Source organism: Protopterus annectens, chromosome 11.part0 (assembly GCF_019279795.1).
Source record: "Protopterus annectens isolate FY-2018-M chromosome 11.part0, PAN1.0, whole genome shotgun sequence".
Classification (NCBI taxonomy): Eukaryota; Metazoa; Chordata; order Ceratodontiformes; family Protopteridae; genus Protopterus; species Protopterus annectens.
Genome location: NC_056745.1, coordinates 511,620,820 through 511,647,276, shown reverse-complemented (window position 1 = coordinate 511,647,276; position 26,457 = coordinate 511,620,820). Strand labels below are relative to the sequence as shown.

Sequence of the window (26,457 nt, the reverse complement as noted above, 5' to 3'; positions counted from 1 at the left end):
TTTATTACAGGAAAGTTTACTTACACCTACACAACATGGCTTCCGTCCAAAACATAGTACTTCCACTGCCCTTACATCCTTCCATAACACCATTTCATTAGGTAGAGAAAGAAATGTTCTTCGTGTTTCACTGTTGCAGTCATTACACTTGGGTTATCCTGCCAGGGGTAGCCCTTAGTCGGCCCGAATACCAGAGGCTTAGTAGTTCTGCGTCGGTTGCTGTCACTCCAGGACTGACGTCATGTCGTCAGTGGTATAAAATCAGGCAGCTGATGCCATTACATCAGTCTTTCTTGCTGAGGAGCCTAAAGAAGAAGCAGTTCGCACGAGTGCCAGTCGGCCACAACCCGAGTTTCTCATTTCCAGAATTGAAGTTGGAAGTCTTCTGAAGCTAAGTACCCCATTGGGGATCTTTTTTCTTGCTCTAACCAATGTCAGAAAAGGTTAACAATTGTCTCACCTGTGAAAAGCAAGTACCACACCGAGATTTCCATTCTTACTGTCACCTGTTTAGGCCCAGACCACGACATCCCTCTCTGTCGGTTTTGTGCTTTGTTCAACACCAGAACTATATGTCATCGGGTCCTTATCCTAGCTAAATACTTTTGTTCTCCGTATTCCAAAATGTCTTCGGTAAGTCATCCGACTACCGATCTTCCCAAAAAGCGCAAGGATAAAGACAGAGACGGACCGCACAGGTCCAAAACTGCTAACAAAGCTTCTGTTAAGCTAGTCGCCAGTTCTCTGGTACTCAGTGAGGTGCTTTCACAGCCCCTGATGTCCACTTCTATGGATTCGCAGGCCGCTACCGACACCTGTTTGGAGTCCAGTATGTCATGAGACTCTTCTTTGAGTAAGGATCCTGCAGATGTCTCTACTTTGGATAGGTCCAGAGCCGCTGAGCAGGCACCAGCTTCCGAGGTTCTTCCCACTACCAATATTCGACACAAACTGACTTCTTTCGTGTCTTCAGTTCTTTCTAAAACTACCGAGTTTCTAAGGCCCAGGGTACGAACTAAGCCTAAAAAAATGACGACCAAAACTCAAGCTCCTGCTTCCATGCCTCAATCTCAAATGCTTAAAATGACGGAAGATCTTATGCTTTTTAGGGGAAGCCAGCCCTACCCCTTCTAAAAGAAAGAGACTTGTCCCCAGCAGCTTTATCTGACCAGGAGTCCGACTCTGAGGTTTCAGAATATGAAGACATGCCCTTGTCTGCTTATGATGATTCAAACGCAGAGGAAGCCATTCGCTTTGCCTCTCCTCCAGAGGAATTTTCTTTTGGTGTGAAACCCTACATACTTTGAGAGAACATTTCCTTCGGGAATGTCAGGATTATCCTCAGTCCAAAAAGAGACCCAGGGAATTTTTACATTTACCACAGCACAGATCCGTACCTATTCCTCCTATCCTAGATGATGTTCATCGTGCATACAGCTGCAGTCATAACAGATGGGGTTTTCCTGCCGTCAGGCGGGTCCACGGTCGGCTGAATTCCAAAGTCTAGGTCCGGCGTCGGTTGTCGTCGCTTCCTCCCTGACGTCAGTGCGACAGGGGTATAAAAGAACCAACCGACACCATTTTCTTCAGTCTTTCTTGCCGCGCGGTGCCCGAAGCAGAAGCAGTTCGCAAGTGCCGGTCGGCCAGCTCCTGAGATTACGAATAGTTTTCAACTGAAGTCTTCTTGAAAGCTAAGTACCCCGTTGGGGAAACTTTTCTTGCCTCAGACCGATGTCAGACAAAGTTAATAATTGCATTTCATGTGGGAAGCAAATACCTCATAAGGATTTTCATTCCCTCTGCATTCCTTGCTTAGGCCCAGACCACGACGTCTCGGCCTGTCGTTTTTGTGCTACATTCAACAGACGCACTATTAAGCGTCGGGCGGAGTTCGCCCAACACTTTTTTGGCAAAAAAAAAAATTTTTTAATTACATTATGTCGTCGGATACTCCGACTCCAGTATTGAGTAAAAGACGCAAAGATAAGGACCGACATACGAGGTCCGCGGCTTCTACCAACACCACGCCAAAGCCGACTACAGGTGGTCCGGTTCTCAGTGAGGCGCCTACGCAGCCCCTGACTACTGACGACACTTCATTGGCGGTGTCTACTGTGCCCGAGGTCGCAGGCTGTTCGGCCCACACCCCGACTACAGATACTGAAGCCACTCTTGGCGGTGAAACTCCGAGTTTGGACAGGTCTGCCACCTCTCAAGGTGTCTTCAGGCCTTCCTCCTCTTTTTCCATCAAGGCTGTCACTAAGTCTAAAGCAGCCATGCATACTAAAAGACAAGCTCCACAGGGCCCTTCTCAAGGCCCCATGCCTAAAAAGCAGATGCTCAAAATGGCTGAGGATTTGATTACTCTTATCAGGGGTTCTCAACCCTCCCCGGACAAAAGGCCCAGAGTGGAGGAAGAATCCCCCTCCTCGGACCAGGCCTCCATTATTTCAGAACATTCTGATGACCAGGAACATTCATACTCCCCTTTTGAAGATTCTGATGCAGAGGAGTCCATTCCCTCTGTCTCCCCCCTGAGGATTACTCTTTCGGGGAAACCTTGCATACCTTGAGGGAACACTTCCACTGGGAAGGCCAAGAGTACTCAGACTCCAAGAAAAGGCTTAGGGATTTTCTCTTGCTCCCTCAGCACAGGCCTCTGGCTATACCTCCTGTCTTAGACATTCTAGATGATGTGTATTCGGAGGCCTGCCTTAACCCAGACTCTTTAACTCCAGCCCCAGTCAAGCCTGACAGCTATTACCGGGTTCCTGACTTACACCAATTCCTATACAAAAGCCATACGGCTGACCCAGAATGGTACCTGAAAAACGTATGGTCTCAACACAGCCACAGTTTGGAAACAATAATACCACTGATTCCATGTCTTCAAAAGGAATTTCTGTGGTGGGCTCAAGCATGCCAAAGAAACACAGGTCTCCCATTCTGCAAGCCTCAAGCAAATCAAGTCATCACAACAGACGCCTCGGACTACGCCTGGGGGGCGCACATGACAGATCGGTGCATTCAGGGCAAATGGTCCCTAAAAGAAAAGCACCTACACATCAATCAAAAGGAAATGCTAGCAGTAATAAATGCTATTATAGCTTTCAAAAACCTTCTGCATCCAGGTCAGCTATTGATAAGGACAGACAACACCACAGTAATGTGGTACATAAACAGGGAGGAACCCATTCATACCCCCTATGCAGGCTGGCCATGTCTCTTTGGAACATGGCTCTGGAATTACAAATCGAACTTCAAGCACAGTACTTGCCAGGCAAGGAAAACACGCTGGCAGACAACCTAAGCAGAAATATGACAGATCCACACGAATGGAAGTTGCATCCTCAAGTTTTTAGAGATAATTCAAGCATGGGGAAGGCCAGACATAGATCTCTTTGCCTCCCACAGAAATCACCAATTGGCAAAATTCTGCTCAAGGACCTTTCATCCACAGGCCTGGAGAGTGGACGCACTCTTTCAGTTGGACAACAATGACAGTTTATGCCTTTCCACCTCTTCCTCTGCTGCCCAAAGTTCTATTAAAAACCAGAGCAGACAGACCAAAGATGATTCTCATTGCTCCAGACTGGCCAAGACAACACTGGTACCCACTCCTGAGGAGCCTGACGCATTCCCCACCATGGATCCTACCTCTAATGCCGCCTCTTCTGACTCAGCACAACTTCAAAACTCTTCACAGTCACCTGAAAACACTCAATCTGGCTGCCTGGAAGATTCCTTAACTTCACAACAGACCCTACTCTCCAAGGAGGTGCAGGATGTCATTTTGGTGGCCAGAAGGCCTTCTACTAGAAAAGCTTACTCTGCAAAATGGAAACGGTTTTGTGCCTGGAATGAGGAAAGGGGTTCAAAATCCTGGAATACTGAATTTACCTAAAATATTACAGTACCTAGCTGAGATGCTAAGCAGTGGACTTTCATTCTCCTCCATCAAAATCCATGCCTCAGCCATTTCTGCAGAATACAACACTGATCCTCCTTTATTCTCTCACCCCCTCTTAAGACAGTTCCTCAGAGGGGCTAAGAATATAAAACCCCCAAGGAAACAACCAGTACCTGCTTGGGACCTCAATTTAATTCTAGAAAAACTGACCTTGCCTCCTTTTGAGCCAGCTGCCTCAACAGAACTGCAATATTTGTCCTGGAAAACAGCCTTCCTTCTGGCTATCACCTCAGCTCGCAGGGTATCGGAACTATAAGCCCTCATGGCTGTGCAGCCTTTCATCATTTACCATCAGGACAGAGTTTCCTTACGAACCAATCCGTCCTTTATGCCAAAGGTAGTATCCAGGGTAGCTTTGAATCAGGCTATCCACTTACCTACCTTTTACCCTAATCCTCAAAACAAAGGGGAGAGACCTACTACATTCCTTGGACATCCACAGACAGCTGCGTTATTATTTGGACAGAACAAAGCCTTTCAGAAAATCTGAGCAACTCTGTGTCCTATGCTACAGGAGCTCAAGGGAAGCCAATTTCCAAACAGACAATCTCAAAATGGATAGCCCACTGCATACGCTTTTGTTACTCTTTTCATGGTAAAACTGTACCTGCAGGCATCAGATTTCACTCCACAAGGGCCACAGCTGCCTCTTCAGCTTTCCTAAGGGGGGTTCCTACCAAAGATATTTTGGAAGCAGCCACTTGGAGTTCTGTACATACCTTCTCCAAGCACTATCACTTACCATTATACTCCAAATCTAGAGCGGGCTTTGCCACTGCAGTCTTGCAGGGCATCCTGGCTCCTCCTAGTTCCACCTAGTGCCTACCACCCCTTTTTTAGCTTTGGGATTCTACCCATCTGTTTTGACTGCAGCTGTATGCACGATGAACATAGTACAGTTTTGTACCTACCATAAATGTAGATGTTCGAGTGCTAATACAGCTGCAGTCCAGGTTTCCCTCCCTCCTTCCCCTCTTGGGACAGGCCTAATGGCTAACACCTCCTCATACAACCTGATTGGGGTATTCATTTATGGTGTATTTGCTTGCAACTACTGTTTTTTGATTATATTGCATTGCATTATTACATAAATTTATGTATTGCCTTCCTTTTGGGGGCACCTGACATCTGGGGCAAGAAAAACTGAAGAAAATGGCGTCGGCTGGTTCTTTTATACCCCTGTCGCACTGACGTCAGGGAGGAAGCGACGACAACCGATGCCGGACCTAGACTTTGGAATTCGGCCGACCGAGGGCCCGCCTGACGGCAGGAAAACCCCATCTGTTATGACTGCAGCTGTATTAGCACTCGAACATCTACATTTATGATAGGTACAAAACTGTACTTTGTGGATGATGTTTTCATGGAATCTAGCTTAACTCCTAACACCCTACCACCTGCTCCCAGGAAACCTGACAGGTATTAGAGTCAATGACTCTCACAAATTTATTTTCAAAAATCCTACTGCGGACCCAGAAGTCCTCTCCCAGGGACCTAAAGGAACAAAAGCCACCATAGCCAAAATTCCCACCCCTTCGGACAGGGAATCCCGAGCTTTAGACAGATGGGGTAAAAAAGTATACACCTCTGCAATTCTTGCCATTAGAGCACTAAATTGTCAGTTCCACATGCTGAAATACCAGCAACATAAAATGGAACTCCTTAAACAAAAATTGTCTACCTTTCCAGCTTATGCAGAAAATACAGAATTACAGGAGCTTATGCGTTCTGCAAACCAAGTTACTAAGCACACCTTGCAATGTGGCTTTAACGCCCTAGAAGAGTCCTGCAGGGCAGCAGTCACAGATTCTGTACTTAGAAGGCATGCTTGGCTTAAGGAACAGACCATGTCAAATCAAAACTATTGGATGCACCATTGCACAAAGACAATTTGTTTGGCACCAAGGCAGAAGAGGTCTTAAAGATGGAAGAAAAAGCTAAATCTGTGCGGACAGACTTCTTGCAAGTCCAGCTTTCGAGGTTCATTTGGGATTGCCCCTCCAAGCACTGAGACTTTCCAGCCCCCTCAAGGCCAACTCAGACTAGACCTAGGGGAAGCAGACCCCGCCCCCCGACAGCAGTCCCAGGGAATGCAGAGGTCTAACCAGTGGAGTTCCTCCACTTCAAAACCAGTGAGTGCTAAGCCACCCCCTTATGAAAAGAACTTGCAATGACTTTACAACTCCATCCCTTACCTCTGCCCACCTACTTATGCCCCATAGGATGAAAACTCTCCTTTCATTCAAAAAACTGGGCTTCCATCACCACTGACCAATGGGTACTCAACATAGTGTCCCAGGGATACAAATTTTATTTCCACACACTGCCAACCCCAAAAGGGTTCCCCAGATCTTCCTCCAAGCCAGTGGGCAGAGGCCCATAACCAAGTCCATTCCCTGCTCTCCATGAGGGAAATACAGTCTGTTCCTGCAAACCAGATAGGCCAAGGTTTCTATACCAGGCTTTTCTTGGTACCCAGAAAACAGGGCACCTGGTGCCCAATCCTCTATCAATTCTAAACTCCTTCCTGGTGATACCAAAATTCAAAATGCTCACCCGCCAGCAGCTTCGTCCTATGCTATCCAAGGATGCTTGGTTAGCCACCCTAGACCTAAAATAGGCCTATCTACAGATACCAATCAGAGATTTTTGCAAGAAATATCTACGTTTCAGGGCAGGATCTATGCACTTTCAGTTCTCTGCGCTTTCCTTTGCCTTATCCACTGCTCCCAGAGTTTTCACAAAATGCCTGGCTCCTGCTATTGCTTTTTGCAGACAAAGGAATGTTCAAATTTACCCCTACTTAGACTGCTTGATTCAGGCAGACAGTCAGGAAAAGCTGTTACAGCACCTGACCTTTGTAAAGGACCTACTGACCTCTCTGTGTGGTACACTATAAACGAAAAGAAATCCAGTCTGGTCCCCACTCAAAATATTGTATTCCGGGGAGGGCTCTGGCTAACGAAGTTCGCAGATGACTGCAAACTAGGAACCATAGTAGAGTCCCTCCAAATGGTGTGGACATCCTACAGAAGAGTCTCACTGAGACAGATGCCTTGTGTCAGAGGCATGGCCTCAAGCTCAATGGCAAAAAGTGCATTGTCATTCCCTTTGGTAAAAACTCTGTACCCATGAACTTACCAGATAAACAGCAATCTACTTCATGCCGAATGTGTGATGAGAGACCTTGGGACCCAGGTGGACAGTCTCTCCTTTTTATAATCACATTGCTACAGTAGTCAGGAAATCCTTCTATGTGGCACACCTCATCACAAAAGGGTTCTCATCCAGGAAAAGAGGCCTTTGTTCCCCTCTACTCGGCACTCATTAGACCCATTATAGAGTACAACGCCCCTTTTGGAATGTACCTCACATGACCTCTGCAGCAGCTGGAAATGCCACAGAAGTACCTCACAAAGAGGATTACTGGCCTCAGACAGATGCCCTACATTGACCGTCTCAAAAAACTCCAGCTTTACTCTGTAGCATATCACCTACTCCGAGGAGATCTTTGCCTAACATATAAAGCTATGTTAAACCCAGAGCTGTTGGACATGCTACACCTTAAGAAATCCCAATCCCTCCAAGCTACATGCTCTAGGGACCTAAACCTTGTCACCACATTAAACAGGACATGCTGGAGGGCTAGATTCCTGTCCCAGAGACTTCCTATACTCTGGAACAAGCTACCCATCTATGTCAAGCAAAGTTCCTCATTAGCACACTTCAAGAAAAATCTTGAAATAGGAAATACACCCCTGGGATCACTTCTGTGGCTCTGCTCGACAGGAGCACAGGAAATTTAACTTTCTTGGGTGGCGTAAGCCATGGAACCTTGTTGGCTAGGCTTACTTAGGCCCTTGGGCTTATAGCCTAGTACCTACCTATGAATGGGTAAACTTCTATGCATTTCCCCTTCTACCTCTGCTCACAAGGGTACTACTCAAAATAAGGGAGGAAAAATCAAGAGCAATCTTGATTGTCCCAGACTGGCCATGCCAGCACTGGTACCCACTGCTGCTCAGTCTGTCACCTCTGCCTCCATGGCACCTACCTCAGATCCCAAATCTCCTCACCCAACAGAATGGAGAATTCATGCATCCATAATTGCAGACCTTGAACCTGGCAGCCTAGCTTATTCCCTGACCTCTCTTCCAGTTGCCAGCCTAAGCAAGCAAATCCTGGACATTATACGTGAGGCCAGACGCCCCAGCATTAGGAAATCCTATGCGGACAAGTGGAAAACGTATTGCACCTGGATCCAGGCTAAGGGAGCTGATGCAGCACAGCCCTCCCTACCTCTCATCCTGGATTACTTAGCAGACCTACCACACACAGGGGCCTATCCTTCTCTTCTATTAAAATTCATGCCTCTGCCAACTGTGCTCATTACAGCACAGAGCCACCTCTCTTTTCTCACCCTCTCATCAAACAGTTCCTAAGAGGGGCAAACAATTTAAGGCCACCCAGAAGAGCTCCTACCCCAGCTTGGGACCTTAATTTTGTGTTGGAAAAGCTCACACTACCCCTTTTTATCCTGCAGCTTCAACAGAGTTAAAATTCCTCTCATGGAAAACAGCCTTGCTTCTGGCCATCACTTCAGCTAGAAGAGTTTCAGAGCTACAAGCACTCATGGCTATGGAGCCTTTCATCATTTTTCATGCTGACACAGTCTCCCTCAGGACTAACTCAACCTTCATGCCTAAAGTGGTGTTCAGTGTGGCTCTCAACCAATCTATTCATTTGCCCACCTTTTTCCACAAGCCTCAAAATAAGGGGGGAAAGGATCCTGCACTCTCTCTAGATGTGCACAGACAGCTCAGATTCTACCTGGATAGGACTAAGCCCTTTAGGAAAGCAGGGGCAGAGGGCAAGGTCATGTCTAAACAAACCATTTCCAAATGGATAGCACGCTGTATCCATTTCTGTTACGAACACCACTGGAAACCAATCCCACAAGGGGTCAGGACACATTCCACAAGGGCAGCCTCCACCTCTGCAGCTTTCCTCAGAGGGGTCCCTACCAGGGACATCCTGGAGGCTGCAACATGAAGTGCATTTCATACCTTCACCAAGCATTACCACCAGCCTCTCTTTTCCCAATCCAGGGCAGGCTTTGCAACTGCAGTCTTGCAGGGCATACTATTCAGCCCCAACTCTTCTTGACACCCTCCACCCTTTACTTCAGCTTTGGGAATTAACCCAAGTATGATGACTGCAACAATGAAACACGAAGAACATAGTATAGTTGTGTATGCTTACCATAAATGTAGATGTTCGAGTCTATTCACTGTTGCATTCCTGGTTTCCCACCCTCCATCCCCCTGATCTCTTCCTCACTCTCTACAAGGATTTTTGGTATTTACTTTCTACTGGTGGGTGGTGTTCCACCATAACCTAGCTCCCTATTTGGGGGTTCCTGACGTTTGGGGCAAGAAAAACTAATGTAATGGCGTCGGCTGCCTGATTTTATACCACTGATGACCTGACGTCAGTCCTGGAGCGACAGCAACCGACGCAGAAATACTAAGCCTCTGGTATTCGGACCGACTGAGGGCTACCCCTGGCAGGATATAACCCAAGTGTGATGACTGCAACAGTGAATACACTCTAACATCTACATTTATGGTAAGTGTGCACAACTGTACTTTTTCTTGCCTTTTCTTAGACCTTTCAGAAGCCTTTGATACTGTGTCACTCTTTACTATTGACTAAACTAACCTACTATAACTTTTCGACTGCTACTGTTACCTGGTTTTCCAGCTACCTCACTGATGGATTGCAGTCAGTGAGGTGGCGCTCTGTTCTTTCCCTGTCTCTTCCTGTGAGAATGGGGGTTCCGCTAGGCTCTATTCTTTGTCTGTTACTCTCGAACATGTTTACAAACCTACTGTATACTTCCTGCCCCCAGTCATCCCTGATGCAATATAAAGATGACTCCACAGTCATCACCATCACTGATACCCACTCTGAACTCATCTCTATCACTCCGACATCCAACTCAGTTGAAACTTGGCTCTCTAATAATATGCTCATTTTAAACTCCCAAAAAACTAAAGTCCTACTTTTCTTACCTAAGAATGTCTATCACCTGAAACCTACTTTCTCTATACTTTCACTTAACACCCCAACTGAAGTTGAATCAAGCAAAAAACTCTTAGGTGTAATTATAGATAATCAGCTTAAGTTTGACTTGCATGTTAACAACTGCATCCAAAAGACTCATCAAAAACTGGGCCTCCTTTATAGAAATAAAAATGTTCTCACTAACAATGCAAAAATAACCCTTTCTCATGTCTACCTGCTATTAATCCTACTGCACAGCTCTCAAGTCCTCACAAATTTCAACTCCTCTCTCCTTACTAAACTTGAATCAATCTACAACAAAGCCCGATTCGCAGCACATCAAATGTACAAGTCCCATCACTGTCTTTCACTAAAACACCTAAACTGGCTAGAATTTGCTTCATCTACTACTCCTCTCTCAGGTCCAAATTATTCACTCCATTCTGTACAAGCCTAACTATTGCCCCAGCTTATCTTCTTTAATCTCCCAATATATTCCCACTAGATCTTTATGCAGCTCAAATCTAGACCACTTGCAGATCCATGAACCTAATACCAGAATGGGATGCAACCTCTACAGCTACCATCCTGCAATGTATTGGAACAAGTTGCCATTAGAAATAAGGTCCCTCAAACAACAAAAACAATTCAAAGCAGCTACCAAGGAATACTTAAACAACTGGTCCTGTCACTGCTCTCACCCCTCATACTGTTTCCAGCCTGTGCTCTATCAGCCTACTACATTTGACTCTGCTGCACTATCCTCTACTTGTTTTCAACATAGCACTTTACTGCCTTCTTTTACCTCTTGTAACTGGCAGTTTTATTCATGTCAGCAACCTCTTTATCTTCCTTTACTAAATTTGAAACACCCTTCTGTCTACTAGTAAATGAGGATACTTGGGAACTAAATGAGATACTACAGCTCATGTTTGCATAGAAATCTTAATGGTATACTAAAACTTATGTTCATATTGCTGTGTTGCCGAAATTGTGTTGCTTTTTATTCTTACTCCATTGTGAAAAATATTTTTTATTTGTAAACCCTGATGTCCTTCAAGGATGCATCTGCAGTCCTTACAAATGGGTTGTCCTGTCGTCAGGCAGCCCTTCGGTCGGCCGGATTCCAAAGTCTGGGTCTGGCCTCGGCTGGTGTCGCACTTCACCCGACGTCATAGCTGCAGTTCTTCGGGTATAAAGGCATCAGCCGACGCCATTTTCCTCAGTCTTTCTTGCGCGTCGCCAAGCAGAAGCTGTTCGCAAGTGCCGGTCGGTCAGATCCAGAGATTACTACTACCGAATACTACTTCAAGACTTCTAAAAGCTAAGTACCCGCTGGGGACTCTTTCTTGCCTCAGCCGATGTCAGAAAAAGTGAATAACTGTTTAACTTGTGGGAAACAAATACCTCATAAAGATTTCCACTCTTACTGCTTACCTTGTTTAGGCCCAGACCACGACGTAGCAGCTTGTTTTAGCCTGTGCTTCTTTCAACCGACGGACGCTTAGACGTCGGTCGGAGTTTGCTGAACAGTTTTTCGGCTCAGATTTTGCGTACATAATGCCGCCGGATCCTCCGACTTCACAAGTTGTTAAGAAACGCAAAGAAAAGGACCGACACTCGCGGTCCGCGGTTTCGGCCGAAACCGCGGTTAAGCAAACCGCGAGTGTCTCTGTTTCGGCCTAAACCGAGCAAACGGTTCTGTCTTCAGCCGAATCCATGGCTACTACCGAGGCCCCTTCTAACCTGGTTGAATCGGCCTCTGAAATTCAACCTGCTACTGTGGTTTCACAAGAATTATCGGACACCATCCCTTTGGATGTTTCAACCCCTGCACGTGGTGCTGCTAGGCCACCTGCAGCCATGTCCATAAAGGCCTTTGCCAGGGCTAAAGCAGCCAAAACTTCTAAGTCTGTGCCTGTTAAGCCCCCCTCTCACAGGCCCAGTTCCCAAATGCTCACTCTGGCAGAGGATCTCATCTCTTTAATAAGGGGATCCCAACCTCATCCAGACAGGGCCTCTCAACCTCCTCCAGAAAAGAGACCTAGAGCAGAGCCCCCTGAGCCAGTGTCCTCAGATGATTCTTCTGATGATACAGACAATACAGACCATCCAGAGGCTCCTTTTTCTCCTTATGAAGACTCCGATGCTGAGGAATCGATTCCTTCTGCCTCTCCACCAGAGGAATTTTCCTTTGGGGAAACCTTACATGCCATGAGAGAGCAATTCCAATGGCAGGGGCAAGATTTCTCAGATTCAAGGAAAAGGCTTAGGACTTTTTGCATTTACCACAACATAGGCCTTTAGCTATACCTCCAGTTCTTCCTGTTGTAGATGATGCATTTAATGATGCTTGCACTGCTCCTGATACTTTGCCTCTAGCCCCTGCTAAGCCCGATAGGTTCTACAGGGTCCCGGACACACATCACCATTTATACAAGGCTCCTTTTGCAGATCCCGAGACTATCTCCCAGGGGCCTAAGGCAGTAGCCGACCTCAGTTAAAAACCCTCTCCCTCTGAAAGGGAATCCAGGTCCTTAGAGAGATGGGGTAAAAAAGTATACACCTCTGCTACTCTCTCAGCTAGGGCATTGAACTGTCAGTTTCATATGATCCAATACCAGGAGTTTATGCTTGATCAGTTAACTAAGAAACTGTCCTCTGATGATTCTTTAGATAAGAAATATGTTCTAGAAATGGTGCATAACATTCAGCAGGTTAGTAACCATTCTTTAAAATGTGGCTATGATGCACTGGAGGCTTCCTTTAGATCAGCCATGACTGGCACAGTTATAAGAATGCATGCATGGTTGAAAGATCAGGTCTTGCCGGATCATGTTAAAGCAAAACTATTAGATGCTCCTATGGATAAGGTCAGTTTATTTGGTTCTCCTGCTCAGCAGGTACTGAAGAAAATGGAAGAGAAGGCAAAATCTGTACAAACAGTGAAAGATTTCTTACAGGTTCAGCCTCCAAGGTTTAGCAGGAACTGGCCTTCCAAAAATTGGTCCTTTCCAGACTCCTCTAAAACACAGAGAGGCAGGAATAGGCGTTCAAGAGGCAGAAATCAATCCAGAGGAGGTGCCTACAGGGGACGCCAGTGGCAAGGTAACAACCAGCGAGGCACAGACACAACTACTACCACTGCAACAGGACAATCACAGTGACTTGGCTCTGGCACCGCCTACCAGGGAACAAATAGCAGCACCCTTAGGCGGAAAGTTAGCCTTATTTTCAAAAACTGGCACTACATCACAAGAGACAAGTGGATTTTGCAAACTATAGACCAAGGCTACAGGTTTCATTTCCATACTTTACCAGGAAAAGAGGAATGCCAAACCTACCACCAAATCAAAAGACAGAAGCTCTAAAACAAATAGCTCAATTAGCAAAGATGAGAGCTGTGGAAAGGGTACCATCTATGGAACAAGGAAAGGGATTTTACTCCAGACTATTCCTGGTACCAAGAAAAGAGAAAAATTGGAGGCCTATTCTCGACCTGTCCGCTTTAAACACATTCATCATTGTTCCAAAATTCAAAATGCTGACCCTACAGCAACTTCTTCCCATGCTGGGCAAGGAGTATTGGCTGGTGACTCTAGATCTCAAGGAGGCATACCTGCACGTCCCCATACGACCAAATTGCAGAAGATACCTCAGATTTCTTGCAGGATCAGAGCATTATCAATTCTCAGCATTGCCCTTTGGCTTATCTACTGCCCAGAGTGTTCACGAAATGCCTGGCATCAGTAATCGCCACTGCAGGCTTCAGGGAATCCAAATATGTCCATACCTGGACGACTGCCTGATACAAGCAGACAACAAAAACAAGCTAACAGAAGACTTACAAAGAGTCATTTGCTTACTGCAAGCCCTGGGATATACAGTCAATATAAAAAATCAAGACTGATACCATCCCAAAGAATAACCTTCTTAGGTGCAGAATTGGACACAGTAAAACAGATGGCATTCCTAACTGCAGAAAAACAAGAACAACTTCCTCTCTACTTCTTGGCATTAACAAAGCAGAACAAACTAACAGCAAGGAAAGTACTGCAGGCCTTGGGCTTCATGGCATCCTGCATAATCCTGGTCCCTCATGCCAGACTGCATATGAGAAAGCTACAGTGGTACCTGAAGAATTTATGGTCTCAACACAGGCACAGCCTAGAAACCGAAATACCACTAATCCCATGCCCGAAACAAGAGTTCCTATGGTGGGCTCAGGCATGCCAGTCAAACCCAGGTTTGCCCTTCCACAGCATTCAACCAAGCCAAACCATCACAACGGACGCCTCAGACCTCGGTTGGGGGGCCCACATGCTGGACAAGTGCATACAGGGCTTATGGACTCCAGATCAGCTGCACCTGCACATAAATCAAAAGGAAATGCTGGCAGTAAAACTAGCAATCCAGAATTTCAGACCATTCCTCCAAGAAGGGCAGTTGATGATAAGGACAGACAACACCACAGTCAATGTGGTACATCAACAAACAGGGAGGCACTCATTCATACCCTCTATGCCGGATGGCACTGGACCTATGGAATATGGCTCTGAGCTACAACATTCAGTTACAAGCAATTTTTGTACCGGGAAAAGAAAACATCCTAGCAGACATATTAAGCAGAACTACCTCGGATGCTCACGAATGGATGCTACACCCGGACATCTTCAAGGTCATCACAAGGAAATGGGGACTGCCACAAATAGACCTATTCGCATCCCCACTCAATCACCAGCTCAAGAAATTCTGCACAAGGACGTACCACCCACTTGCTTGGAAGGTGGAGACTCTATCCTTCAGTTGGAAAGGCCTGACAGCATATGCATTCCCACCTCTTCCTTTGATGCACAAGGTGCTATTGAAAATCAGAGGAACGTCCAAGGATCATTCTGATAGCTCCAAACTGGCCAAGACAACATTGGTACCCATTACTGAGGAGCATGTCTTGGGGGAAAATGTGGACACTACCCCTGATTCCTTTGCTGTTAACTCAGAGCGGCTACAACACCCTGCATCCAAACCTGAAAACTCTGCAGCTGACTGCCTGGAACATTACATAAGAGCAACTAACCCAGATTTATCCCAAAGGGTTAAAGACATTATCCTTGAGGCCCGCAGACCCTTAACAAGAAGGAACTATGCAGGAAAATGGAAAAGGTTTCTCATTTGGAGTACTGAAAGGGGAAAAGATGTGTCAAAGGTAGACATTGCCAACATCCTGGAGTATTTGGCAGAGCTTTTCCATACAGGCCTGTCCTATTCCTCCATCAAGATACATGCATCAGCTATTTCTGCAGAATACAGCTTGATCCCCTGTCTTCTCAAGATCCTCTACTCAGGCAGTTTCTGAGAGGAATTAAAATGTAAAACCTCCTAGGAAACCACCATTACCAGCATGGGACTTGAACTTTGTGCTAGAAAAATTGACACTCCCCTTTCAACCAGCAGCAACAGCAGATCTTCAACACCTATCCTGGAAAACTGCTTTTCTGCTGGCAATTACCTCAGCAAGAAGGGTTTCTGAGCTACAGGCTTTAATGGCAGTACAACCCTTCCTAATCTTCCATCAAGATAGTGTCCATGAGAACAAATCCTACATTTATGCCTAAGGTGGTATCCAGAGTGTCTTTAAACCAGGCTATCCACCTACCTACCTTCTTCCCAATCCACAGAACAGGGGAAAGACTGCTGCATACTTTGGATGTACAGAGACAGTTGCGCTACTACCTGGACAGAAACAAGGGCAATAGACAAACGGACCAGCTTCTGGTAGCATATGCAACAGGAAGGGAAGGAAAAGCAATTTCAAAACAGACAATCTCCAAGTGGATAGGAAATTGCATCAGATTCTGTTACTCCTACCATGGAAAGCAAACTCCACAGAACATAAGGCCTCATTCTACAAGGGCTACAGCCACTACCACAGCTTTCTTACGAGGAGTGGCTACCAAGGACATTATAGAGGCTGCTACTTGGACCTCCGTGCATACATTTGCCAAGCATTATAACTTACCTTTATACTCTAGATCCCGAGCAGGGTTTGCCACTGCTGTTTTGCAAGGGATCCTAACTACACCATAATTTCTTCTTCCTCCTCCCCTAGTTTGGCTATGGTATTCTACCCATTTAAGGACTGCAGATGCATCCTTGAAGGACATAGTACAGTTTTGTACCTACCATAAATGTAGATGTCCGAACAGGAATGCATCTGCAGTCAGGATTACCCACCCTCCTTCCCCTCTGTGGTATTCCTAGGGTATTTGCCCATCTAATAGCTAGCTGGGGGGGATCTCTTATGGTGTATTTGTTTGTATATATGTACATACATGCTTATTTTTTGTGTTTGCCTTCTACTATTTGGAAACATTGGCATTTATCCAAAATTTAGCTATCCAAGAGGGCAACTGGCATCTGGGGCAAGAAACACTGAGGAAAATGGCGTCTGCTGATGCCTTTATACCCGAAGAACTGCAGCTATGGCGTCGGGTGAAGTGCGACACCAGCCGAGGCCAGACCCAGACTTTGGAATCCGGCCGACCGAAGGGCTGCCTGACGACAGGACAACCCATTTGTAAGGACTGCAGATGCATTCCTGTTCGGACATCTACATTTATGGTAGGTACAAAACTGTACTTTCTATATTTTCATTTTTATTGATTGTGAAGCTTTTCTGTCCGGGCCTCCACTGAAAAAGGGCTTGTTAGCCCAGCCCAGTTGGACTACCCCAGTCAACAAATGTAAAGTAAATAAATGCAGCTAGAAGGGCATTGATGCCCATGTTTGAAATGTATGTATGTATATTGCGATCAAAGCCCTCAGCCATGTGCAGCTGTTCCGTAACAAAAGAAAAAGATAAATCCAAAAAGGTAGGGGATAGCAGCCAAAGGTCCTCACAAGTGCAGTGATAAACAGTAGTGAAGTAGTAAGAACCATTGTGTCATTTAGTTTTAAAAGGAATCGAAATCTTAAACATCTGTGCTACATTACACTAGGTGGATAATATCAGATCAGAAAGGATAGGTACCTTTCCATGCAGATTGTGTTCTTTATGCAGATACATTTCCGACAAGAATAAATGTATGCATCTGGTATATATGGAGAGAGGCACAATAGTCGATCCTGTGCTGACTGTAAAACCAGGCATGTTTATATTGCTAGCCGCAGCTCATGTGACTTTTTTTTTTATGCATGAAAAACTGACAGGCAGCTCAGAGGGAACATCTAAACAAATGAGCGATATTCGGCTAAGACGCATAAAAAGTTCTTTAGCTAGACATGTTATGTTGAATTTGGGACATTTTACATTTCATGGTCATGCAAGTAATACAAGAAAACATTTGTTGGGGTAATATCATTGATAGAACTGAACAGGCTGAAATGAAATTTTTAGCCAAGTTGCAGGCAGACAGGCCACCTGGCCTTGAATGGTCATCTACCACTCAAGCCCACCCTTAAGGGGCCTAGGCTTCACAGATGACTCTGATGTTTTGTAAATGAATTCGCACAATTCGCTTTTGCAGGTGTGCCCATGAAGGAAGAAATTGATTGTTTACCAAGTTTTTTTTAAATATACTGAGCATGGGTTCAGTATCTGAAGAAGGGTTGGGAGCAACTCAAAAGCGCTGATCTTTTCAAGGACTTTAAATGGCACAAGTGAAAATAAATATAGCAGGTAAAGTTCAACTTTTATGCTCCACAGCATGATGACCGCACAGGTTCTTTCTGTTTTACTCTTGAGATATATGTATACCTATCCATCTTCTCTGTCTGCCCCTCAGCCCTTCTCATGTGCAGACCCGAGGTCAAAGAATTCCTTAAAAGGATTCTGCATCTTAGACCACCAAGGAAGTCTGTACCCCCTTCCTGGCACCTCAGTTTCTTGCTGGAAAAGCTTAGTGTGCCTCCCTTGAACCAGCATCCTCAGCAAACCTCAAATTCTGCATGTTGAAAACTATTTAGCTTCTGGCTTTCACTTTGGTTAGACGAGTCTCAGAACTACAGACATTCATGGCCATTTCTCTCTCTATTTTCCACAAGGACAGGGTGACCCTGAGGGGTAATCCCTCTTTCATGCCAAAAGTAGTGAACAAGCTGTGTCTCAGCCAGACCATCAATATTCTTGTTTTTGTCCCCAACCCACAGAACTGGGGAAAAAGGCACCTACACACTCTAGATGTTCACTGAAGCTGAGGTTCTATTCGGGCAAGACCAAATCCATGTTTAAGTCTGATCACGCATGTTTGGCCAACTGTCTCATACATGGGTTCCAAACCAGGCCAATCTGTATCCAAGCAAACCATTGCAAGCTGGATTTAGTTTTTCTGTTACTCTCTGCAAGGCAAACCCTTGCCCTCTTGCTGTCAAGCTCATTCTACCAGGGCAGTGGTATCTTTGGCCCTTGTACAAAGGAGTGGATGCTATGACCATATTAAATGCTGCCATCTGGGCTTCTGTACATACCTTCACTAAACACTACAAAAATTGATGCCTTTTCAAGGTCCAGGGTGACCTTCACAAGGTCAGTCTTCTCTGGCTTCTAGGACAGTGTCTGCATCAGCCAGCAAAACTCTTCACCGATAGATTCCCTTCAGCTGTAGGAATCACCCACTTATTACAGTACTGCAACAGTGAATTCAGTCAGAACATTGTACATTTGTGCAAGAGCTTACCGTAACACTAGATGTGCCTAATCACTATTACAGTATTCCTTCCCATCTTACTTGGTTACCATCTTCTGTCTCTCTCCCCCTCCCTTTTTTCTGCCCTGTAACAAGATCTTAGGACTGAAAAGGACTCCTTACTACTTCATACTTGCACCCTACTAGCTGACCAGTCACTTGCTCAGGATTCTTAACGACTCTCCTGGCTTGGAGATCTACCTTCATAGTTCCACTTATATACCCTTGCACTTACAAGCCGAGGTCAGACGTGCAACCTAGGGAAGGTTATGCTTTGGTAACCCTGCTGGAAGTCAGCAGTGATAACCCTCATGTTTGGAATACGTTTGGTAAATTCTTAAACAACTGTACCTTCTCCTGTTAGTGTTCATGCTCATCCCATTAGGTGTGGATCTACCCAGTGACTCTTATCTTACCTCCTTTGCTTCAAGTGCCCAGTGGTCAGAGCCAGGCAGTAAGCCTCAGTTCTCCTGCTCAACAGTAACTATGATCCTCTGAGGAGTTGCTGTATTATTCACCCCTGACATGCCAGAAAAATAAAATTTGCAAAGGGAAGCACCTAGACACCCCATGTGAGTCCCCAACTTAAGATTCTTAAAGACTGAAAGGATTCTGTACTTACCCCCCCCCCCCATTTGATATTTTAGAACTTGTGTGAGGGAGGCATGACCCAACCCCCCCGGATAAGACTGTCTTGTTCGAGGAGTGTGATTGATCTGGTGGTCCAGAGGTCATGGCAGGAGCCAGATAACTGAAGCAGTTCATCGAAAACCTGACGGAATACAATGATCACTAAAGGTTGGACAGTATTGGGACAAATCTCCAGCTGTAGGCTCCATCATTGTGGTGGTAGCTAGAAAAAGTTTTCAGAAGACTTTCTCCATTCACCCACCTAAAAAGGAGTCTAGGGCAATGGAAGGGTTAGGGGAGCATCCATATTCTTCAGGCACTTTTCGTCTGAGGACCTTAAACTGCATCAGTCACATAAGTAGGTTCTATAGAGATCTGGCTCAAAAAGCCTCATCTAATCTGAAGAATCCTGTTATGGCAGAGACTGGTAAATAACTGAAGATTACCATAACTATTGTATCAAGTATAATGAACCTCTTCATACACCTGGTGCATAACTCTGCAAATGGAGCAGCCAGATTCCTGCATTGCCATGATGCATCACGTAGGGCTGCACCTATGCAAATTTGCAGACAATTTCAAGTCGCCATTCATAAATGCTCTGACAGATCATCCCTCTTTGATCCCTCAATGAAAAAAAAAATGCAGAAGTGGTCCCTCACTGAAAGAAAAAGCAGAAGTGTGAACCAAATGGCAAGACCCTATCTGCCACTGGAGTAAATTGAGGCCCTGCAGAGTGTTAAGTGTGAACTAGAAGGAGCCCCTCCCTCTGATTCAGGAATTCTAGTCACCAGCAGTTTGATTCAATTTCAGACCGAGGTTGTCCCTTTAGTGGATGCCGGTGCAGATGCTGAGAGGATCTGTAAAACCAGGGATAAAGTGGGCCCTTCGTGGATTGCAAGCAGCAGTATACCTAAAGGTCTGCTCAACTTCTCCAATCCAGAGTCAGTCGGAGACATCTGTCCCGGCACCTCTCCATGTGGCAGGCCATTACACAGGACAATTGGGTAAGAGGGACGATATCTTTTTTTTTTTTTATAAACCCACCCTAGTCCCCATGCTGTTGCTGGATTTCCCACCCCATCAGGCAAAGATGGCTAGAAGACGGATCAGCTCTCTTATAGAGAAAGCCATCTAAGAGATCCCACCAGACCAGAGGGGGTCAGTTTTTTTTATTCAAGGTTCTTTTTGGTACCAAAGAGAACTTGCAACCTCAGGCTCATCTTTGAATAAGCTTTCTAAACAGATTCATTCACATGACCCATTTCATAAGGTACTGTTGCAGTCAGTTCTACCCTAGCTCAGGGCAAACATTTGGATGTGCTAAGTAGGTCGTCAGGTTGCCTACTTTCACACAAAAAAATTGTGAAGGAGTCTATGGAGGAGTTAGTCAACTATTCAGAAGTATATCATTTCAGGTTCTTACCATTCTGTCTCACCAGAGTCCCCACAGTGTTTACCAAATGCATGGCTGTCATAGCAGCCCATCTATGAATCGTGGGATACAGGATCTTTCCATGCCTGGATGATTGGCTCCTGGCTGTCTCCTCAATGGCATCTCTTACCAAAGCCCATAACTATCTCCTAAATTTTTGCATCTCTGTGGGAATATCAATAAAGCTTCAGAAGCCATCTTGGCACCTTCTCAAATCATGACATTCATAGGTTACAATCCAGGTGACTCCATCAGTAATCTCTGTCCCACTAGGAGGACTGCAGTCCTTGAGCAGCCGTACAGTTGCTGCTTTTCTTCCCTTCTGCTGCTGCTGTTGTGGTTCTGGGAGCTCTGGACCTCTGTTTTTTTTCTGTTCAGATTCTTTACTTTGCTCACTTTCACAAGATAATCTTGTAGTGGCTTCTCAAGCTCAGTGTTGTCGAGTCCTACAGTTTCTAACCAAAAGTACTGCCATCACAGAATCTTGCACATTTCATCTGAGGTGATGGCTGGATTTGCCACTGGTTTCCTCAGGAAAGCTGTTTGTGACACGAAATCCAGTAGCTACAGTGACCACCGATGCATCCTCTCTGGGGTGGAGGGACCATATTGAAGACAGATGGTCAAAGGTCAGAGAGATGCCAGTGCTAACATAATGTCTTGGAATTGAGGGTGGTGGTCCTCCTGTTGCATTAACTTCAGGAGAACCCCCCTCAGATTGTGGCCTGCATCCAAACAGGCAAATACAACTGTAGTTTTAGTACATCAAGCAAGGAAGAACCAAGATCATACCCATTATGTTAGATGGTAGTGAGGGTTTGGCAGTGGGTAATAGCATCATACCACTTTCTTGTTGCAACACGCATCCCCAGAGTTTCCCGTTGCCAAGCGGGTAGGCTCAGCAGGAATCTTCTCACATCTTAGTCTAGAGGTAAGCAGCCAGAGTTTTCATCACTGAGGCACCCATTGCTGTAATCTGTTTGCCTATCCTGAGAACACTAAGTGCAATAAGTTCTTTACCTTGATCCCTGACACTGAGGGATGCTGTCTCAACAATTTAGCTTCTAGGGCTGCTTTTATGGTTAATGCATCCCTCCAGGTTTTACAGAAAATGATGAGGTGCAAGGCAACTGTTATCCTCATAGTCCCATTTGGTCCAAATTTGATCTGGTTTCCCCTTTTAAAACCACATGTGTGTGAGGCCTGTTCACTTTTGGATTCCATCCACGATGTAATCACTAATCCCTGTGGGAGCCTCACATGGACATTTAGAATTTAAAATTAACTGCTTGTCTTATCTGTTACTACTTTGTAGGATTCATCCATAGACAACCCCTTTTCCCATTTTATCACATGGGGTCGGGGTGTCACTTCAACACTGACAGTCTAGAGCCAAGGCTTGTACCGCTGGGTGGCTGTGAATGGTAATTGGCAAATTGCAGTATTCAGGGTATATGGTTTTAAGTGCAAGTCACAGGGCCTTCCAGCAAGTAGCGTTTCAGAACATTAAGTGCTATCAAGGTAATTTTTTTTTGCAGTTTGAAGATTGCTTGGTGCAACTGAGACCAGGTGCTTGTTCACATGGTAAAACTTCTGGATATTTCTGGTTTGGGTAACTCAATTTACTTTATAACTTGCCCTATCCCTGATTTTTTTAATAATGCTTTGAATCTAAAATGCCACCGTCTTTGATCTGCTTTCCTGAGTTAAGATTGTTTTTGTAATGATTTGTTTGACTTGGCTCCGTTAAGTCCCAGTGATGCCAGTGTGCTTTCCCTGCATTCATATTTGTGGTCTTTAGAGGCACTACAGAAAATTTATTTGTGAAAAGCTGGTGCAGGAATTCAAGACTTACCCTTTTGTGTCTGTCATCCCTGAAGGGCCATCATCCAGGGTAGGCATGAAGGGAATGTGTTTCCTGTCCTTACATCCCCTTTCCATGACTGCCCTCTTCCCAGCAGCCTGAAGAGATCTTCACTCCCACCCTCCCATACTGTATCCATCCACATTTAAGGTGGCGGACCTTAATTTTCTGTGACCTGATGGTCAGTGAGCATGCATTATAAGTGGATGATTTTTTATGCAAATAGCTTAACTCCAAACTTCATCAATTTGAAGTGTGCACAGCTGAAACCAGAGGATATGCCATACCAGCCTTGTGTGGCATGTGTGCTTTGAAGCATGTATAAACTTTTTGCTACACTTAGTGTCAACTGTTTTTTTGCTAGGGTTACTGCAGCAGCAGACCCGTACGCCTCTCACACACTGAGATGACAGGGCTACCATTGGCTGCGGACTCCTACCTGCTCTTACTAGCTCCTTAATGCCTGAAATGTTTAAACCTGTTTTCTGGTATATAGTGTCAACTTGTTATCCCTGTATGTGACTGGGCTGGCAAGTTGATTCGTAACACAGATAGTAACCTAAACTTTGACCACCAGGTAGCTATGGTAGTCAGGAAATCCTTCTGTGTCTCTCAACTTTTAAGTAAAGGCATGGCATCAAGATCAAAGGAAGTCAAAGTGCCATAGCACTTGACCCTCATCAGGCCCGTAATAGAGTACAGTGCTTCTCTCTGCATGTACCTAACCAAGCACTTACACCAACTGGAGTGGCCTCAGAGGTTTCTAAAAAATACAAAGTGTAAGAGCGTGTTATGCAGACTGACTAAAGGCCCCTGCCCTTTACCCTATCTCATTTCATTTATTGAGAGGTGACTTGTGCCTGACCTACATGGCATTCTCTGATCCAGCCCTAATGAAAGTGTTACATACTTGAAAGAAAAATTATACAAGGGTTATGCATTCCATGGACTTGAACCTTATTTATGAACAGAACTTGCTGGAGAGAGAGATTTGTATCTCAGAGGATATCTCTTCTATGGAATAAACTTCCTATCTTTGTAAAACAAAGCCTGTTCCTTATTGTCCAAAAAGAATTTGAATAAATGGATGGGGAACCATAAATTCAATCACATTCCTGAGGTACTGCCCATGTCCTTTATGGACAGAAGCAGTTTGTAAAATGGCTTTGGCTTCAACACTCAATCAACTTCCCTAAAACTACCCCATCACATATCTGGGGAATTAAGATATAATGTCATATTCTGGGTATTGTTGGCTAGGCTTGTAAAGGCTCTTGTGCCATTAGCTTAGTAATTTCCTATGAACCTATATTCTAGACAGTGAATGATGGTGTTGACTCTAATCATATGTTTGTGTATTGTGAATTATATATCTTTCTCCACCTATTATGATTTAGCCTTCAGCAACACTGGATAAAATGAGAACAAAGGTGCATATGGATTTGTGGAAATTGGAAAAGAAAACTCTGAATGTTTAAGTCTCTGCCGCTGCTTTCTTTATAATACCACTTAAGACACCAATTAAAAGGAAATGCAGACATCCTCAAAGGTAACATTATATAAGCATTTTGACACTAATCTGTTTAACTGGAAGACCAGTTCAAATGTAAATTTGAGGTGCAAAATTACTGTTACCCCCCCCCCCCCTGTGCTGGTTTGTATAAAAAAATATCTACTCAAGAAGTAGTCCATTAGCATTTGTCACAGTTATGTAAATCATATTTCATATTGCTGCACTTCATATAACCTGACTGATATTTTTACATCTGACCTCTATTTTTGGAAGATACATTTGAGGAGTTTAAATTGAGTAATTGACTCTCTCCTACAGATTACCAGTGTAATTTTCACACACTCAGCTGAATATAGTTAGGTTGTTCACCATATTGTTACAGTACATAATTCCTGCTTTTTTTAATCCTAAACGGATTAATGTACCAACGTTTTTGGCTATTTGAATGCTTTTCCAGCAGTGGTAAAACTTGACTTGATTTAACTGTATTCAGTGGCATGCAAGTGTTTCTTTCCTGTGCTAAATCTCAAAATTAGAGAAGCCAAACAAAAAAGCCATGAAGGTGAGTAGCATTTTCTTTAGACTTGAAGTTTTTTATAGTTGTGAACATATCTAATGCTGTTTTATAAATAAAACATTAAAACAACCAGCCTTTTTTGTATGTTTTATTGCTTAACAGAACCCTGTTGTGCTTTTGAGTTTACTCATCCTTGATTTTATTAAAGAAAATTCAGTGTTCTATATTGCCTTTGTGTATATTGAAACAGAATATTCTATGAAGGAGATCAAGTATCCATCCTGAAGGTAGGGGTAGGTATTCTGTGCCTTGAAAAATCATCATACATACATGTTTTTTAAGGATGTAGCCTTTAAGTAGTGTGTGCTCAGTTTTAAACAACATTATTGATAGTAATAAATCCACACATTTCACTTTAACAGTGGTCTTGTTTGATGTTTCATAATCTAATTAGAGCTGCATCTGCTTACTTTTTCTTCCTGCCTTTTAGGAAGTTGTAATGCAACAGACTCATACCTCTCAACAGCCCAGACTTTTGCCTCATATTTTTTGGTGGGTCCCTCACTTTGTGGTTTCCTGGCAAATCATTGAGAATTAAAGTTACTAAATGACATTTGAGTTTAATATTCCATATCCTTCAGAAAGTAAATACTAACACAAAACCTAACATTCTATCACCTTTCTAAGTTTATTAAAGCAATATTTATAATCTATCTCTGATCTTGGGTCTTCCCCCCCCAATTATTTTGGCCTTGTCAGGAATTCTTGCACAAAGAGGTTGAGAGGTATGGGTAAAGACACTGTATTTTATTTCTACATACTATTGTTGAAGCTCATAGAACTTCAAGTAAGGTGAGCGTGTTTTCTGTCTTGAGTACGAGTGGACTTGAGCCATTTTCTGTGGTTCATCCCTGCATTCATATCAGAAGCCCAGTCTGTAGTTCTTTTCCAATGTCTGTTTATGCAGGTTAACCATGTGGGTGGGCTGATATGAAAATGCTTTTTAAGCTATGGTGGTGCTACAACATACTGAAGCTTGCAGAAATTGTCTTGGATTTGCCAGTAGAATTGTTAACCTGCATGTAACTTGCCAATACATAACACTTCACAGTAATCAAAGTGCCTTTGTTCAGTTTTGTTGCTTTTATGCCAGAAATCTGTTTAGAGGAGTGAATTATGTTAAAGCAAGTAACCAACTCTGGTGTCCTTTCACTGGTCTTTCCTTTTTAAACATGAAACTTGCCTGAGTCCACATAACTTGGCTTTTTGAGGTGGCATGATCAAAAACTTCATGCTTGTGCAATGAAGAAACTTAAATTGGGGTTATTCATTATGCAGAACTTCATTAAAAGTGCATTTCATTCTGTTGTAAGCAGAAAGGCAGGTATCCTTCCCATTAGAATGGGTCATTTTACCCTTGTACAAAGCTATGTTGAGTTGGCGAAACTATGCTTTCAGAAAGGAAATGCACCAAAACTCTGCTAAAAAATGTAAGCAGTACTTAAGGTAAAATTGTATTGTATTTTCTAGTAACTGTAAAATTGTGTATTTGCTACTGTGGGAACATGTGGTTTGAAAGTGAGGGTAGTTCGGCTGTGTACATATGCATGGTTTAAGGTCCAAAACTGCTTGAAGGTGTGATATGTTGAAAGAACTTACCTTTGGTGTGATACCAAACATGCAGCTATGAAAACACAAGCATATTTAAGAGTTGAAACAGACAGGAAAGTGTTCATGTGATTGCTTGATTGTCTTGCTGCTTCATCTGCAGAGACAAA

The 26,457-nt window shown here is 44.3% G+C and overlaps 1 protein-coding gene across 1 annotated transcript in view; it reads left to right on the top strand.

The window, feature by feature from the left end:
- The window catches only part of CPSF6 (cleavage and polyadenylation specific factor 6), a 1,684,023-nt gene extending 1,658,925 nt beyond the window's left edge, over positions 1-25,098 (top strand). Inside the window, exon 10 of the mRNA XM_044088012.1 lies at positions 24,047-25,098. The gene's annotated coding sequence lies outside the window, so the exon portion shown is untranslated. The remainder of the gene's footprint in view (positions 1-24,046) is intronic.
- Positions 25,099-26,457: the final 1,359 nt, after the last annotated feature.